The sequence below is a fragment of the Ursus maritimus genome, unplaced genomic scaffold (assembly GCF_017311325.1).
Source record: "Ursus maritimus isolate PB19 unplaced genomic scaffold, ASM1731132v1 scaffold_16, whole genome shotgun sequence".
In the NCBI taxonomy this organism is placed as follows: Eukaryota; Metazoa; Chordata; class Mammalia; order Carnivora; family Ursidae; genus Ursus; species Ursus maritimus.
The window spans coordinates 9741443-9757742 of NW_024424008.1; the positions used below are offsets into that span (position 1 = coordinate 9741443).

The 16300-nt window shown below is 46.3% G+C and overlaps 1 protein-coding gene and 1 pseudogene across 1 annotated transcript in view; one reads left to right on the top strand and one right to left on the bottom strand.

Moving 5' to 3' along the window:
* Positions 1–16300, top strand: part of NEU3 (neuraminidase 3) — a 38196-nt gene that overhangs the window by 11246 nt on the left and 10650 nt on the right. The gene's annotated exons all lie outside the window — the stretch shown is intronic.
* LOC121102884 lies at positions 9794–10929 on the bottom strand (annotated as a pseudogene).

Consider the following 16300-nt stretch of genomic DNA (forward strand, 5'->3'; position numbering starts at 1 on the left):
TATCAGCATTCATCGGTTGGCTCATAGGCGTATATTCGACATGCATCTTTCCAGCCAGCGCATTTTCAGGATAAACACCTATCATGGCGCCTTCCCAGACCTGATCCCGCTGAGCTTGTCTCACGCCCTTGCATCTCCATGATGTTATAATATCGTCACAAAGCTCACTCCCAGCCGTTCAGGCTTTTCCACTTCCGTTTCACTTTCACCGCTTATGAGATCAGCGTCATCCAGCCACCAGTCAACCAGCAGATATCATGTGCTCCAGGTAGTTGTCTCGCAGCGGTGAACAGCGCCTGAGTTTCTGCAGTACGTACAAACAAAGGGTCTGGATTGAGCATACAGTGAGGAGCAGCCAGAAGCCCCTCAGCATAAACAAAGCCAGCGTTTTCACCCGAAATGGACGTATTCGAAAGGCTCAGCGTACGAGTTACTGTCACCCGAAATAGATGCTTGTTCTCTTCACACCATGCTGCCAGCCCTTTTCTGCTGATAGTTGTAATTCTCAGCCTTTTGACTTTCTGTTCCCCAATACTCACTTTATAGCGATTGGAAGGGGTTATTCAGAACTATTTATTAAATAATGACATTTTCTGGGCCTGCTTTTATAGTTCGATTACAAGGCGATTTATGCCAGGCTGTCGATTTAGGTGGTATCTCCAGCCACCTTTTTTACCTTCAGTAGAATATTCGATTTTCTTTGATACTTGTGTTGCTGGCACACGGTAGATGGAATAACAAAGTTATGCCGAATCGCGGCACCAGCCCAGCAGCAACCGCAGCCAGCTTCGGTCCTCGCCGCCCCGGCGCAGCTAAACCACTTGTCGAGCCGCTTAACAGCTGCCCAGCCGCGCCGTACTATGGTTCACGATATGAGACGTTACCCAGAGTGCTAAGTCCAAAGTTCACCTCTGGATGGGTGGGTTAGGCACGCCGAGAGATATCGGGGAAGATTGCCTTCATCCCGCATCTCCCCAGTAGGAAAGGAAAGCTCTCCGAGAATCTTAACACAGTTGCCTTCTCTCATGGATCTGGATTTATGGCAGTTATATTTAATGGTTTCAAAATTTTGGGGTGAACCGGGACTTAGAACCCATTCGAACAGTGATATTCTGGATACTGCAGCATGTGGTACCTGGAGAGACGATATGATAAGGCCGTGTATTTCACATCGAAACGAGCATATTGTGTTTTTAAACTGGCGATGTTGTTTTCTGTATGTTAGGCGTCAAACATTCGAGAGTCACCTGTTCTTCTCGTGTGATCTCCAGAAATGGATGATGTATTGGGCAGCATGTAGTAGGACGTCACATCTGGCTGTTCTCTACCCCGCAGAGGTCATGGAGCAGCGACATCGCACGCGCCAACAAAGCCTTGCGCCCCGGCAGCCAGGCTGAGAGGAACACCTAGCCGATCCAGCCCCGCCGGTACCACACTTTCGGCCTGCAAAGCCCGACGAAGCGCGATGCGATGCGCTTCCATTCCGCCGAGGTTGCCGAAGCACCAGTACAGTGACCACGACGTGGCCCGGCCGCCTTTCACATTGCTAACACTTCAGGTTCGTTTTCACCGGCAGCAAAGCCTAGTGGAAGGAGAAAAACCGCTCAGTGAGCAAAGCTTCATTTCGCGAGATCTTACTGCCAGGCGCCACATTGAGCCACATATTTCAGATAGAACGGCAGTCAGCTTCCGCATGCAGACGAAATTGAGCCAGACGTTGTTACTTGATCGATCACACAGTTGGTGGACAGCAGCGGAACCGCCTTCGATTTCAAGACGCCTGTGGCGTTCATTCAGACTGGTTGGCCATCTTCAGTTCTGAGTCACCCCAGGAGGTTCAAAGTCCGCTGGCAGGGAGCCTCGGTGAGGCTTGCTCACACCACAACCAGCAGAGGTGTGGTGATGCAGTCCTCCCCGCGCAGTGTGAGGTGCATGCTTCCCAGCTGGAAATGGACAGGACTCGGCAGTCGAGTTGAAGGCCGGGCACCTCAAGTGGCAATATTAACGCTTGAGGAGAGGCACCACATCGACAGTTGCCCAGGCTGGAAAGAACAGTGATATCGACAGACAATGGGTTTGAGAGTCTTTGTAATCGCCCGTAATAGCACGCGGGAGTGCTCGCAGCCGCTTTTCCTTCTTCATTCACACCACGCTGCCTGAGTACTCGGTCATCAGAGCACTGCAGACGCACTTTCATCTCTCATAGACTTGGTTTTCGCCCAGATGCCTGCTCTCATTTCAGTTCTTTAGACGAGAGCCGTTATCACTTTTCCGCGCCATACGCCATTCGATTAATTGCCGCTTGAAATTCACTCCCCTGACATCTGTTGGTAATCCATATCCATTGCTTCTGTGGCAGAGGCCGTTGCTGACGCTCTACTCTTTCGAAACACAGAATATCACCATTGGAAATCGATGTTTTTTTTGTTACAGTGGCTAGCAGGAAGCAAGCCAGCAATTCTCGTTTTCTGAGCCTGAGACTTGTTTCAATATTTGTATCGGTCTTGTCTCAGCAGCACTATTTGTTGCAGATATCAGTTACCAAACCCCGTTAGACACTGTTCAAAGAAGCTCAGCAGTCTCGCTGGGCCCCAGCTTTTTGCTTTCTCTCTCCGTATTGAGGCGCCTGTGTCAAGGCCGCCTGCTTATGGCAGATCGTGGCTGTTGTAGAAGCCACTTCTTGACAGGTCGCAGGTCCTTGCCCAGCCGCCACAGCTGATTCACTGAGATCGCGCCGGGCCCGCTTAACCTTCCGTATTGGTCACTTCGCTGAATCTGAAGAAAGAACGCTTCATCAGTGGATCTTCTGTATTCTCGGTAAGCACAGCATTTGGCCAGTTCACAGCCGCCCGGCCACTTGGTGTTTGAGTTTGTGCCACTGAGAGCCTGGCCCTCCTCGGCACGCTTCGTCAGTCAAATAAATAACATCTCAAAAGCTTAGGAAGACCACGGCTTGATGGTGAGCGCACGTTGCCACTCAGGCGAAACCGCATCTTCGGGGATCGGCCTCACCCGCTAGAGCCTTCTTCTCCTTCTCCACCTTCCTTCTGTGTTCCTCTCCTTCGGTCGTTCTTCTCGTCAAATATAAACAAAATTCAAAAAACACGGGTTTTCAGCGTCAGGCAGTCCAACATATTACACGCGCTGGATTGCTTGACTCTTCTTCGTCCCCCATCATAGAACCTCAGCAGGTCATTCATGTATGGGCCTGGCTTGAAATTTCACGCGATGATCCCAGTGTGGCTTGTTGTTTTTTGAGCTTCACTTCTGAGTTCCCATGACATCTGGCACCATACCGCACATGTTTTCAGCCTCTTTGGTACTAAAGCAGTATTCGTCTTCTCTGAATAAAGCTTACTAAACAGCCTCAGTGGTTCACATGAGGGCTTCAGCAGGCCTTGATTGTTTTCGGTTCAGGTGCCGTTTGACAGCACCGCCAGCAAACTCTCAGAATCGCTTTCCAGATCGATCAGTTGGCAATCCAGGCCTCCCCTGCGCACCAGTCTGGTCAAGTGTTGCGAGGTGGCAGACGCAGCGGACTGGCCGAGCAGACTGTTGCCAAATTTCTTGAATCTCTGCTGTGTTTTTAGCAAAATCTTAAAATTAGCAAGTAAAAGATATCTAAGATGACGAACACAGTTGTTAACTGAAGAAGAATGCACGTTATTTCTGTTATCCGTTATTATATCTCGTGACCTTATCTGTTGGTCTCCTTAACTTTCCTTTCTTCCCTAGCCATCACCTTCTTCAGCTTGGCTTTTATTATTTTTAACAGGCACACATACAAGGGAATTAGTCCACATATTAAGCTCTTTTGTGACTGCTTATTTCTTATCGTTATTTCGTGTGGTAATGTGATTCTCTTCTTTAGCGTCGAAAGATTGATTACAGGTAGATAACATTATTTGTTACGTTCGCTGGACACCTGTAGCTTCTCCTCACTTTGCCACACGCGAACATGATTCTGCAAATGTCTCAAGACCTTAATTTTGGGGTAGCGTTTCCAGAAGTGAATATTGAACATGTGGTATCTTCATTTTTACTTGAGGCTTTCATTACAGTGCTTGACCACGCAGGCCTTCACCGCAGGCGCCAATTTTTCTCTCGTCAAGACCTCGTAAGCACACTGGTTTGCTTTTTTTTTTGAAAGACCCCACAGTTGCAGGAACACAGCGGGGAGTGAGCAGCAGTGCCAAAGAGGTATATATTTATGTGGCTCGATGCTAACGTTGGGGATTCACGCCCCGAGCCGAAGGCAGCATTTATCAGTTGTAAAGCAGGCGCTTCTCTTCCAGTATTTTTGTTTTTGATAGCATCCTAGTGAGATAGGAAAGTTTTTGATTTCATTTCCCCCTGATACCATTAGTGATATTGGCATCTTTCATTACGTTGTTGGTCATTAGCGTTAAAAACAGCTCATTTTTACATTTGAGACAGAGCGGCAGCACTCTCCACAGGTGAGCTCTGACTCGGGTGCCGATCTCTCGGGATCACAACCTGAGCCGCGAGCACGCGCGACCGGAGCTGCCTGTCGTTCCCCAATCGCGCCCATCCAGATAAGCCTGCCTGTTCCCATCTCGTCAGCTCTCGAAGTTGAATATGTCCTCACACTCAGTGGCCGAGCTCATTTGTATTCTAATGCTTCATATTCGTGCCAGCTGTTTTCCTCCAACTTTGTGTTGCCCACATATTTCACCAAAAACAGCTTCTCTTCTTCCTTCTTGTGTTGTACTTCTGACTCACATTGACTAGACTGGCCAACTGAAAGTTGAATTTACACATACTGAAAGTGCTTACAGTATCGCTGGCCCTGGCATAGCATCGGCCGCCCCAGAGATATTCTCTGAACCCCGGGAGATTCACCGGCCTCGATCCGCAGCAGCCGATGGCAAAAACTTCAGGATGCGCTACCTTCCAGGAGTATCAGGAAAGATTCCCGCTCGATGTGAGCTTCAGCTATCAATGAGGCTTGCCTGATTTATGCAGAGTTCACAGCGCCATTGTTACCATGGTGCATACATGGTGTAGCAAATGCTGGTTAGATAAATATGTGCCCTCCTTCCTATATCACCACAGCTTGGCTTGCATTGCTGTTATATAGAATCAGCGAAATAGCCAAGTATATTTTAATACTTCTTTGTGTCTTCTTAACATGAAGTGATAACATAGAAAACATAGTTACGAACACAACAACCACGCACAAAACATACCGAATACCTGCGTATTCGGGATGCGTCACCACCATCATTTCAGCTCGCCAGTCGCCGCGTCAGCACCAGAAACTTTCTAACCCTCGCAGTAGGTCTCGACGTACGAGAGTAGCTTATTGTTTTTTTAAGTACTTATTGCCCCAACATGCTACACAATACGTCGTGCCTCACTAGAGCCAGGCCAAAGTTCGCGCCCGCTCTTCTCACCTTTGCCCTTATGCTGCCTTGTCTGCAGAGCTTGTCCAGCTGGCTGGGTACAGCTGCTCTGAATATGCTTAGATGTAGCTGTATCATGCACGCATTTTTGTTGAGTCGTAGCCAGAGAAAGTTGAACATTCAGTTTCACTCTGTGCGTTGCGCTTAAAGTCTATATGCAGTTTACCGATAACCGGGGTCAGCTTGCAACAACCAGCCTCAGCTTTCAGTTTTCTTCTTTGAGATTACAGACACCTCTCAAAAAGGAAAGGACTGAATAGGCCACGCCAGTTCTGGCCCATGATTTCACTGTCCATTTCGGTGCTTTTTTTAACCAGATGTTTTTAATGCTTATTCGTCGCCTTGTCTGGGTATTGGTTCACTATAGCTGTTAAAGAGTTGATTTTTCTTTTTTCTATGCAGTAGATGTTGCATACCGGCCTTCGTGTTTCGCTCACTTACCGTCAGCAAAGAGTGGAGACAGCTTGCGTCATTTTCTTTTTCATCTCTGCTTGTATGTTATTTAACAATATTTGCGTTCACAGTACATATCCAGGTACGCCACGGTGGTCAATCTTGTATACAGCTAATTTGTTAGCGCATAATTTTTTAGATCGAGCAGCATGCTGGGCGTTACGCATCTGAAGTTTGATCCTCCATGTCGTTGAATCATTTGCACCGCAGTTCATGTAGAAAGTGCCTGTTTTCATTTTCTGCCGTCGAATAGGTCAGCTTTTGCCAGATAGCACCATTTTAATTTGCTTTTCCATATGTGGATCATTTTTCACGCTTCGCCGATGCTGCTGATCTGTGTTTTCGTCCATTTCAGCTTCGAAATTTTTTTCGTCATTTTGGTCACAGTTTTTCGTCATATTGCACAGATGCGGGCAGCATTACAGTTTACGCAGCCAATCAGGCACGCAGCATATTAGCCGTAGCGCAGCGCCATTTTTCCTTCGCTGAACCGATGAAATGTTTGTTGAGTGCGGGGGTTTGGGCAACTTTCTGGCGTTCGTCACAGTGATGAAGGCCGCTTGAACCAAAGGCTTCGAGTTTTTTACCTAGTGCCATCAAAGCCGCTGGGAGCGGAAAAATCTGTTTTACTCTTTATTTTGCCTGGAATTTGCTTGTCGCTTGCTTTGCTTTTTTCTGCTTTTCTTTTCTTTTTTAGCTCTCTTCCTTTTTCTTAAAAAGAGTTTATTTAGCCATCATGTGTTACTGAGATCCGTGTGTGTCAGGAATAATTTGATTTTCAGTCAAAGATCATAACAGGTTATAAATAGTCACATAAAATTACAATTATATATCAGTGCTATAGATCCTTTTCTGCATGTACACAGGAAGGCTATTTGCTTGAAAGGGCTTGGCGAAATTTCATAGAAAGCTTTTGTAAAGGAGTGTGGCTTTTTGAGTTTGAGGGCGTCTAGACAGGAAGACCTGCTCTGAGACAAAGACGCACAATATCTAACCCAGCTTATATAATATTTGGGGAATTAGTGAATATTAGTGGCACTCTTCCATGACTATTAGATTTTTGGTCAATATCAGCTTATCACTTAAAAACATGTTAATGAGTTTCTTCTTCCCCTGCCTTCTCTTCCGTCTCCTTCAGCCCAGTGGGATGAAGAGTTGATGTGAGTCACAGTCAAGATCGACTAAACCGGCAAAGAGGCGGCCGGCAGGTAGCCCAGTCGCGCGGCCAGGCCAGCCGGCGCCAGCATGTCGGGTATCGGTGCCTTCGCTTCTTCAAACATGGCGTTGACGCTGTTACTTCGAGCAGCCAGGTGACCCGACCGAAAGAGGTTATTGGCGAATACGGCAGTTCGCCAGCCGGAATATTTACCACGCCACTTTGGTTGATAAGCAGCCGTTATTTCGAGCGATCTATAGACGACGATTTACCATGGCAGGCTCATTAAGCCTCATGGCAACGGAGTGCGGCGTGGCAGAGGTGATTGGGAGGGCTGGCGTCCCTGTGCTGGGGGAGCAGCGCCCGGACACCAAACAGGTGCCGGGCAGAGGCTTTCAGCATTAACCATGGTGAATACTTTCAGAGACCAGCCCTGAGCTCAGCTCGGGAGCCCTCGCATGGCTGGGCGCAGTGTGGTGAGTTTCCGGCCCGTGGATATCCTTCAAGTGTCCCAGGACCCTCATGGCAGATAAAGCTTTCTCCCATTCAGCAGACCCCTCTGCTGACAGCCCCAGGGGCAGGAAGGACCGCTGTCTGAATCTTGGCCTTGTACCACACCCAACCAGTAAGAAGCGGAGGGTCAACTTAGGCATCTACCTCAACCAGACCCCTTGCTGCCTGCTGGTCCCGCCCATGACCTTGCACTGTGGGCCCTGTGGCTATTTGATTTGGCCGCTTGGAGGGAGGGGCTTTTGCTTGGGTGTTTGCTCTGAGTGTAACTGCTGGAGAGTGCAGATTGCCTTCCGCCTGTTTACAGACCAAGAGATCCTGAGCCACATTCAGGAGGACTGTGGTAGCAGCCCTGGTAGATTCTGGTTCGACTGAAAACTAAAATTGGCTTAGAATCCAATTTTCCATATAGAAACCACCTATGCGTAGCAGGATAATGGAGGCCAGGCGTTGGAACAGGAGTGTTATGGGCCTACAGAGAATCCAAAAACCTTAATATTCTGCTCTCCACCTTTTTCACGTCTTCCAAAGAGCAAAAGGAAGAAAATGCACTACTGCAGTGGAAGAACTGTGAGGTGGGAAGCCATGATGTGGTTTGGTTAGAGCTTTGGGACCTTGGACGTGTCCCCTGAACTCTCTGGGCCTCAGTTCTCCATCTGTAAAATGAGAGGATTGGCTCTATGATTTAAGCCTCTATCTTCAGAAAGGCAGAGTGCCCGCATGCTTCACGATCGGCAAGTCCTGGCTGTGTGGGTCTCTGATAGGACTGTGATCTCCAGGTGGAGTGTCAGAGGACTCATCTTTTCCAGTGACTCACCGCCCATCCAGGTGTGAGACCACAAGCAGGTGCTCCTTTAGCACAAAGGAAGTCCTGGATGGTTTGCTCTTGTTTTTAATAACAAACATACCCTCACCTTCTAATCAAGCTCAGAACTCTACAGGCCGTCTGCCCTAGTGAATTGACAGAACAAAACACGAACAGCTTCTTCTTCGCTCAGAACCCTTATTTCCTAGGAGAAGGTCGAGAAACCAGCCAGGCTCCCCGATGCACTTATTGGCATGCTGCTGGTATACTGTGATCGCTCCCGGATGAGAAAAAGCGACATGGACAGACTTTAGCATTGATCCTCGTTCACAGCCACGAGGCCAGAAGTGGAGAAAATTTCCAAGAGGCAAATCACCGCAGCTGGTTTGTAGATGTTGTGCTTTTAAGTTGGGGCGGTAGTTCCTGATGTCATTGTCTTAGCTGTCTTTCATTGTGCTCGGAGTCAGCTACCCCAGGGCTAGGACAGAACAATATTTTGAGAAGAACAGACCTGGGGGAAACCCAGCAGCCTGGCCAAGCCCTGGGGTAGCTGACTCGAGCATAAATGAAGATGCAACTAAGACAATGACATCAGGAACTACCATAACCCCAACTTAAAGCACAACATCTACAAACCAGCTGCATTGATTTTCTTGAATTTTTCCCACTTCTAGCCTCAGAACTGTGAGGGCAGAGACCATGGGAAGTTCTATCCAATGCTTTAAAGTCCTAATCCATGTCCTTTTCTCATCAGGAACGTCCTAGTACTAACTTCAGGCACAGCTTTCAGAGGAGTAATGCCATCAGCAACAATAAGTACCATTATCAGGGGCCCCTGGCTTTGAGTTTCTCATTTTCCTCCCTAGGAAATAAGGGTTCTGGAGGAGGAAGGGAGGATTGAGCAGAGCTGCAAAGCTGAGAAGGTAGGTGACCTCGTGATTCTACTGTTCTGTCCAATTCCTCTAGGGCAGACAGCCTAGAGTTCTGGAGCTGATTAGAAGGTGAGGGTATGTTTGTTATTAAAAACAGAACAAACCATCCAGATCTTCCTTTGTGCTAGAAACACCTGCTTGTGGTCTCACACCTGGATGGGCGGTGAGTCACTGAAAAGATGAGTCCTCTGACCTCCACCTGGAGATCACAGTCCTATCAGAGACCCACACAGCCAGGACTTGCCGATCGTGAAGCATGCGGGCACTCTGCCTTTCCTAGGAATGGGAGCAGAAAATCATAGAGCCAATCCTCTCATTTTACAGATGGAGAACTGAGGCCCAGAGAGTTCAGGGACACGTCCAAGGTCCCAAAGCAAGCCAGCGGCACAACCAGGACCACATCATGGCTTCCCACCTCACAGTTCTTCCCACTGCAGTAGTTACGGCACAATTTTCCTTTTGCTCTTTGGAGAGACGTGAAAAAAGGTGGAGAGCAGAATTAAGTTTTTGGATTCTCTGTAGACTTCCATAACCTCTGTTAACCTGGCCTCCATTATCCTGCCTGTGGTTGCCTTCGGTGGTTTCCTTTCTATGGAAAATTGGGTCCTAAGCCACATTTTTAGTTTTCAGTCGGCTTAGAGTCCTTACCAGGGCTGCTGCAGTCCTCCTGAATGTGGCTCAGGATCTCTTGGTCTGTAAACAGGCGGAAGGCACCTGCTCACACTCTCCCTTGGTCCCACACTCAAACAAACACCCAAACAAGCCCTCCTTTCTCAAAACGCAAATCAGAAAAGCCACAGGGCCCACAGTGCAAGATCCGCATGGACCAGCAGGCAGCACCCAAGGGGTCTGTGAGGTAGATGCCTAAGTTGACCCTCCGCTTCTTACTGGTTGGGTGTGAGTACAAGAGCCAAGATTCGACAGCGGTCCAATTCCTGCCCTAGCCTCGGGAGCTGTCCAGCAGAGGGTCTGCTGAATGGGAGAAGCATCTCTGCCATGAGGGTCCTGGGACATTGAAGGATATCCATCGGGCCGAAACTCACCACACTGCCTTGGCAGCCATGCGGGGCTCACAGAGCTGAGAGCTCAGGGCTGGTCTCTGAAAGTATTCACCATGGTTATGCTGAAAGCCTCTGCCCGGCACCTGTTTGGTGTCCGGGCGCTGCACATACACAGGGACGCCAGCCCTCCCAATCACCTCTCACTCGCACTCCACCGTTGCCATGGGCTTAATGAGCCTGCCATGGTGCCAGGTGGTCCCTAGTCGTCACTGTAGATCATCAGGGAATGAGGCTTGGCTTTACACGGTAGCCGAGCAAAAGAACCAGTAAGGGATGTAGTAGGCGCACGCAGGATGACCAGCCTTCCCGACTGCAGCTGGATGCCATGACCTGGGCCCACAGCAAATGTGGCCCAACGTCACCTCTGCACCAATAACCTCTTCGTCAGGTCCCTCAATGCTCCATGAACAGCCGGGCGTCTCGACTGCAAATGAGGCAGAGGCGGGCCGCATTCCTGCCCGACATGACCTGTGACGCTCGGTGACGTGGCCCCGCACACAGATGAAGAACAGGTACACACGGCCACTCTTCTGCTCCATACAGGACAGGGGTTCATGGTCCGATGCCCAGGTAATGTGGCTTCCATCAATGGCTCACGGTCCCCACTAGACAAGGGACGGGAGAGAGAGCAGGGGTGAGAGACTTAACAGAAAGACATGAGGCTCATTGAAAGCATGAGTATTTTTAAGTGATAAGAAACAAATGGTATTAAAATCTATGAAATCATGAAGGATTCACTAATATTCACTAATTCCCAAATATTATAGGATGACTTATAAAGCTGGGTTAGATATTGACGTAAGCTGTCCTCTCTGTCTAGAACGGTCTTCATCAATTCGTCTAGATGCCCGATTCACCCTCCAAACCTCCAAGCCACCTCCTTTGTAAAGCTTTCTATGAAATTTCCTCCATCCCTTCCCCTCCCAAAAGCAAATGGTGCCTTCCTCTTTGTACATACAGAAGAGTTATAGCACTTATTATTATATAATAATTGTAATTTTTTATGTGACTGGCTCTCTTCCTAGATTATGAGTCTTTTGAGGCTAGAATCAAATTATTCTAATTTTGGATCTCCAGTGCCTAGCACATATAGGACTAAAAAATACTTTTAAAAAGAAAGAAAAAAGGAAGGAGGGAACAAAAGAAAAGAAAAAACGAAGAAAAGCAAAGCAAGGCGAGAAATAGGAATTTAGGCAAATAAAGGAAATGTAAAAACAAAGATTTTTTCCTTCTCTACTATCCCAGGCAGGCAATTCATAACACTGTCATTAAAAACTCAAGCACGGAGTCAGAGATACCTAGTTCAAAGCAGCCTTCATCACTTCTTGTGTGACCTTAGGAAAGTTACTTAAATTTACTTTACCTCAATGTCTTCATCAGTTCAACGGAAAATGTAATAACACGCTCACACAGTAATATGCTCGTACGAGTTGGTATAGGGCTAAACTGAGATAATGCCTAACCAGATACATCACAAAGAAAGTCCTAATCTCCTTAATATATTTGAAAACTGTATTAGAAATTGGTAGAAAATTTCCAGAAACCCAACTGAAATGGGCAAAGAGCAAGATCAGGCAACTCACAGAAAAGAGGAAAACAATGAAAATATGTTCAACCTCACATATAAATGAGAAAAGCAAATTAAAATTAAAATTGACATCGATTTTTATCTAACAAACTGGCAACATCGTAAACTTTGACCCTATTCTGTTGGCAAAAATGTGAAGAAACAGGCACTCTCTTACATGAACTGCAGTGCAAAATGGTTCAACATTTATGGAGGGATATCAACTCCAGATGCATTTATCATTGCCCAGCATGCCCAACTCTGGGAATTTATCCTAAAATATCTCTGCTCATCAAATTAAGTATATACAAGATTATTCACCGTGGCATTGCCTGGAACAATAAAATACTGTGAACCCAAATATTCATCAATAGGGGACTGGTTAAATGAACATACAAAGCAAGAGATGAAAAAGAAAATAGGAAGGACCTCTGTACATCGAGATAGAAACATCTCCATAACATGTTGTTAAGTGAACAAAGTACAGGCCAGTGTATGCAGCATGCTACTTTTGCATAAGAAAAGAAGAAAATCCAATAACAGCAAGCTAGGTAATTTGAACCAACCTTTCCACTGAGACTAGAGATGACAGATAAAACATTTAAAACATCTGGTTAAAAGCACCAGAGAGGAAATAAGACAATGAAGAATCATAGGCCAAGAACTGAGAGAAGTTCACTCAGAGAGATTGGCCTGGTATTTCAAGTCCCTTTTCCTTTGAGGGTATCTCTGCTAATCTCAAAGAGAAAACTGAAAAGCTGAGAAGCTGAACAATTCGTTTGACAGACTTAGGGGACTAGGTGGACAAATATTTGGGACCCTGGTAAACCCCCATGCTTTAAGATAGAACTTTAAAGCACTAAACGCACAGAGTAAGGGTGAAACTGAAGTAGACCAGCTCTCACAACCACGACTCCAGAAAACTGGCTGGTATTATCTACTGGAGTGGAACATGATCTCTGATCCAGCAATGCCATTTCTAGATAGAAACCCAACAAAAATGCATGCACACATTACGAAAACACATACAAAAAAATATTCAGAGCAGCCTGTACACAATAGCTTGGATAAACCTCAAAAATACTGAACAAAAGAAGACAAACATAAAGAATAAAGATGAAAAACAGGCAAAACTAGGGGCAGCTGGCTGGCTCAGTTGGTAGAGCACGTGACTATTGATCTTGGGGTCATGAGTCTCAGCCCCATGTTGGGTGTAGAGTCTACTTAAAAAAACAAGCAAAACTAAACTCTAGAGCTATACGTCAGGATACCATTACCTTTGAGAAAGAGGGGGTTAAGAGAAGTTTCTGAGGTGCTGGTAATATTCTATTTCTTGAGCAGTGATGAGTCCATCAAGCGCTGGCTTTGTCAATTCCACAAGGTGACATTTATGTTTTGTGCATTGGACATTTATGTTATGCTTTATGTTTTCTATATATGTGTTATCACTTCATGTTAAGAAGTTTTAAAGGGGAGTATTAGAACATATACTTGTATTTCCTTGATTCTGTAAGCAGTGAACTAGAAGGGTACATAAGAAACAATGGTGACAATCTATAGGAAGGAGGGCACTAAGAATGGGATATATATGTATCTGTAGTGATTTTATACCATGTATGCCACATGAATGTATTAACTATGTGAAACAAAACATTTAATTCCTGCATAAATGGGCAAAACATATTATTAAGCAAAGCTCACATCAGAGAATCTCACAGTTATAAGGACCTAGAACTAACTCTCATCCTACAGAAGATTTTCCTCTAAGCCTTCTGGATCAAGGCCATTCAGTCTCTCCTTGAACTGGTCCAGGGACAGGGAACTCAGATCTCTGGGGCAGCCCATTCTGTACCAGAGTGCCTTGTGCACTAAACACTTCAAACATATTGCCAAATTCAACTCAGTTATTGGCCAGTCTAGTCAATGTGAAGTCAGAAGTGCAACCATTCTTACTAAGAGGAGAAAATGACTTGGGCCAGATATGTCTAGATAAAGTTAAAACAAAGTTGGAAGAAACAGTAACTGAAATATGAAAGCATTAGAATCTAAATGAGCTCAGCCAGCTGGAGCAATGGGACATAAACCAGCTCGAGGCTTGACAGATAGAACAAGTCTGGGCTTAAAGATCTGGATGGAGAAACATGATTAAAGAACAGCAAACAGGGCGCCCGGGTGGCTCAGTCGGTTAGCGCCTGCCTTGGGCTCAGGGTGATCCGGGGTCCTGGGATCGAGCCCCGGGTCAGGCTCCCTGCTCAATGGGAAGTCTGCTTCTCCCTCTCCCTCTGCCCCTGCCCCTGCCTCATGCTTCCTCTCTCTCTGTCTCAAATAAAATCTTAAAAAAAGATAAAGAACAGCAAACATAATGGCCAACAAGCATAATGAAAAGATACTTAATATCACTAATAATTAGGAAATGGAAATCAAAACCACAAGATATCACCTCACATCCACTAGGATGACTACTATCAAAAATAAATACTAGAGGGGCGCCTGGGTGGCACAGCAGTTAGGCGTCTGCCTTCAGCTCAGGGCGTGATCCCAGCGTATGGGATCGAGCCCCACATCAGGCTCCTCCTATGAGCCTGCTTCTTCTCCCACTCCCCTGCTTGTGTTCCCTCTCTCGCTGGCTGTCTCATTCTGCGAATAAATAAATAAAATCTTTAAAAAAATAAATAAATAAATACTTGTAAGTGTTGGCAAGGCGTGAGAAATTGGCACCCTGTATATTCTTGGTGGGAATATACGATGGTCAAGCCACTGTGGCGTGGGGGCCTCAAAATTAAAAATAGAATTACCACATGATCCAATAATTCCACTCTAGATATATACCCCAAAAGAATTAAAAGCAAGGTCTTGAGGAGATATTTGCACGTCCATGTTCATAGCAGCATTACTCATAATAGCTAAAAGGTGGGAGAACACAGGTGTCCATCAACGGACAGATGAACCAAATGTGGTATATACACACAACGGAATATTATCGGCCTTAAAAAGAAGGAAATCCTGTCACACACTACCACAGAAATGAACTTTGAGGACATTATGCTAAGGGAAATAAGCCAATCACAAAAAGGCAAATACTGGATAATTCCACTTGTATGTGGTATTTAAAAGTATCTAAAAACTCATAAAAACAAGAAGAAAGGTGGTGGCTAGGGGCTGAGGGAGGGGAAATGAGGAGTTGTCCAAAGGGTGTAAGATAGAGGTCCTGCAGGATGAAAAAGTTGTAGAGATGTGGTGTACGACAACGTGCCTCCCGTTAACAGCGCGTGATGTCGACTAAAATGCTTAAGATGGAAAATCTTACGTAGGTATCTTTTACTATAATTTTAAAGATTTTTATAAAAACAGCAAATGTCAAAAGGATTCAGAGGTTTTAGCTGACAGTCTACTTCCTATTAGTCACGCGCGTGACACAGCTTCCACAGAAAGCAGAGGCCACTTGCGTCTAGACTGAGTTAAAGGGATACAAGAGGGAGAGCCACCTCGCTGAGCTGGTCAGTCATCTCGGCCCTAAATTCAGAGCACCATTCTCTGAAAAAGGACACTGACGTCCCAGATCAAATCCCGAAGACACTAATCGTAGCTTTAAGGGACCAGAAACCAAATCAAGACTGTGGCCTCATGGGCCACTGAAAGAACTGAAGCAGGTAAGCCCCCAAATCAGAAGACTCAGAGGGATGAATACTCTGCTTAGGTATACCAAAGAGCTGGAGAAAGGGACTTTATATTACGTATAGATTAGATGTCCCAGAGGACCAATGGGTGACTCTAGAGAAGTAGAGGTTGTCTCACTCAAAAACAAAGTTAACCGTTGCCGCAGGATCAAGTTCCTCGCTGAGGAGTTGTGTAAGCAGACCCTTTATGGAAGATGACTAATGCTGAGTTCCTGCTATGTAACTATTATTAATTACCTTTTACAGATGATGGAACAGAGAAGAGTCAAACATCCAAGGTCACACGGCCAATAAATGGTAGGTCTTGCCTGACTTCAAAGCCATGGTCTTTTTTTTTTTTTAAGATTTTATTTATATTTGACAGAGAGAGACAGCCAGCGAGAGAGGGAACACAAGCAGGGGGAGTGGGAGAGGAAGAAGAAGGCTCCTAGCGGAAGAGCCTGATGTGGGGCTCGATCCCAGAATGCCGGGATCACGCCCTGAGCCGAAGGCAGACGCTTAACGACTGCGCCACCCAGACACCCCATCAAAGCCATGGTCTTAACCCCTAAGCTTTTTTTTTTTTTAAGATGTTATTTATTTATTTGACAGAGAGAGAGCAGCCAGCGAGAGAGGGAACACAAGCAGGGAGTGGGAGAGGAAGAAGCAGGCTCTCAGTGGAGGAGCCTGATGTGGGGCTCAAACCCAGAACGCCGAGAGCGCTTAACCACTGT